Raw genomic sequence first — 3,109 nt, 5'->3', positions numbered from 1 at the left:
AAGTAGCTGGTGTGCTAAATGCTCGTCCGACTCGAGCGTCCGCGGAGGGGAGCCGAGAGGGATTCCGCCGTGAAGAGAACAAAAAGGATACCGGTCCAGTCTGGAGTGAGCGGACAGGGCAGAAGCCAGAGCACAGTGCTAGCGTCAGGCGACGGAAACTCGCAAGGTCCGTCTGTGGGCAGTTAAGCTAGCAGAAGGCTCCGACGTGAGATAAGCTCTCAGGTGAGAAGAGGTTTTGAATTGAAGTGACCGTGATCCGCACACCCTTTAGTAGTCGGAGCTACGGGGCGTGGCGTAAGACGGGCACTTTCACCGGCCAATCAGGATTGGCAGATTGAGATAAATGCTTCTATCAGGGCTGCAGGAGGCTGCATCCCATAGCGAGACACCGAGTGAATATTATGAAAAAGAACACCATACATCAGATCAACCTCCCCCCTTCAATTATCCAATGGTGCAGTCCTGTACACACCTGCTTGGAGGGTGAAACTGCAGAGATGAGTGTTTCACAATATTTTAACCCTGTAATCCATGAATTTCCCTTTTATGAAGAGTTAAACAAAACAAAATATTGTAAAGTGAAATCAATGTACCTTTTTACAAAAATGAAAACAAAATGTGGCCAACCAAAGAACCACAATCCAAACAAATCCACCCAAAGCAACAAAAATAAACCAATGTAGAACCCCAGATGCTGTGTTTAGCTGCCAATTTGGCCAATATACAGGTAACAATGGCTCATTTTTACATTCTGATAACAAATAAACTCTAATCATCACATACTATAGACCTGTTTCTCGGATCTCGCATCTTGGCAGAGGAATTTCTTTTGCCGCACCTAAGCAAGCAGACAAGCTTATCTCTTTTGAATTGGAGTTAAATATGCCATTATACGGCTGCTCCAACAAATGTTCTGTCAAGCCAGACAAGACATCACTGAGATGATCATGTTTGTTTATTTACCCAGTGCATTTTACACCATTCATTCTGATTTGCTGAGTTGCAGACATCACCAATCACCTGGATCAAAGAGTACCAGACGAAGAGACCACAGTTTGTGAGACTAAATGGTCACATAGTGGTCCCAGGTAGTTAGCAGCACAGGAGCACCACAAATGATAGTACTTTCACAAGTCTATTCACACTGTACACCAACTTCCAGTTCAAGACTAAGGCACAATCCAAGCACAACAAGTTGGTAAGGACTCCTAAGCTAAAGCAGAGATACGTGAGCAGGCTGGTTGCTTCTTATATATACTTCATTTAACACAAGAGCCTTTTGATGCTCCTATCTAATGCTAAGGAGTTATACCATGTCCTACAATCTTTTGTGTGACAGGACATATGGGCACAGCCCACCCCATGGATTATAATTAAAGCACATTCTTTCTTTACATACACTGCGTGTGACAGACGCAAATGTGCATACCTTTTTATGTTTTGCGTTTTATAATGGAGGGCTTCATCCATTCTCTAAATTTGTCTTACTTGCCTTTTTCTAGTTCTTTTTCAGATTACTGTAATCCCACCTTGACAAGTTTCATCCATTTGTTTCTATTGCACAATGATGTCCATAAGGCCAAAGGCTATCTGGATATGGTACAGCAGTCTGGATTTACTTATCTACCCATGATAGAGCTCCCATTGTTGAACCCAAGAAGGGTGGAGGAATAGGAGCTTGGTGCAACAATTTGATATATTAAAAATCAGCTAGAGTCCTGTCATTTGCGGAAAAGAAGCAGATAACCAGGAGTTGGTGGACCGCTTTGTGACATGGTGTTAAAAACTGATCTGATGCTAAATGAGAACATAACAAGGGAGATTACTGTAGATTACCTTGGTGATCATCTGGAAAACTGACTCAATGGGACAGGGAGTCCAGAAGGAGGGGTAGAGCAGTTTGTACTTATGAAAGTCACATGTCCTTCAGTGTTTGCAACAAGATGCTGCATATCTTCCATTAATATGCTACAGTGATCTTTTTGGGGGTAGCAGTATCAGGAAAACTAAATCAAAGTAGCTCAACAAGCTAAGAAAAAAAAAGACAGCATAGTTTACACTTCTAAATATTCCAAATCCTGATGCATGAACAGCTGAAGGGAAAACATTCAGGATACAACAAAGAAGATCTCTTGGAAACACTCAGAGGGGAACAGAGATTATCAACAAGATGAAAACACTGGGGCTAGTAATGCTCAGAGGTTTGGGCAGCTACTGTAAAAGAAATCATTGCGTAGGTAAACAGATGATCAGCAGCCAGCTCCTAAAATGCGTCGGAAGATGATTCAGATAAAAAAACAGAGGTGTGCTGCAGTGATTAGCTAAGCACCACCCTCCAGTTAGCTGCAGCTTACAAAGAACACCACACAAACACAGAAAGACCATGGCGCCCATTAAGTGAAAGCTATCTGATTTAAATAGCACAACAAATGTTATCTCAAAATATTTCACCGGACAAAGAAATCGGATTTAAATCCATAAAAGTTTAATGAAATCAGCATCATCATATAACAAGATTTGGATTAATTTGCATGCCTTTAATTTATTTGAATATTTAGATTTGCATCGGTTTTGATGCTTAGTATCAATGCCGTAAATATCGGTAAGCAGAGACTGCAGTTGCTTAGGGGCCCCCGACCTCTTAGGGGCCCCATCCCTGACTTCTGTTAGGCCCCCTATGCAATTGTGGACTAGGAAGTGTCTTTGCAGATGTAATGGTGGGAAAAATTCCTCTTAAACCCACCTGATATTAGCTTGACTGACCGGACCTTATTTATACCCCATGATGGGGTGTTGTACTTCGTATGGGGAGCATCCATATAATGTTGATTACGGGCTTATTGTTGTGTCGTTACAGTAAAGTAAAGTTAGCTATCAAAGAAAACTTAGCCTTTTGATTAGCCTTTAGGAGTTAATTGCCCAATACCTGCATTCTGCCCTTACATACTTCAATCACTCGTTCCCTATTAGGGCTTAAGTGCGAAGTGTGTCCCAATTCTCCAGAGCTATCTTTGGCCACACTCCCTTTCCAACCTTGATCCACACTTGATCCACACCAAGTTTCCAAGTCCGGTTGATGATCTGCAATTAAAAGTCAGTATTCATTAAA

Source organism: Cyprinodon variegatus, unplaced genomic scaffold, assembly GCF_000732505.1.
Source record: "Cyprinodon variegatus isolate N-32 unplaced genomic scaffold, C_variegatus-1.0 Scaffold165, whole genome shotgun sequence".
NCBI lineage: Eukaryota > Metazoa > Chordata > Actinopteri > Cyprinodontiformes > Cyprinodontidae > Cyprinodon > Cyprinodon variegatus.
This window is presented reverse-complemented; position numbering follows the sequence as displayed.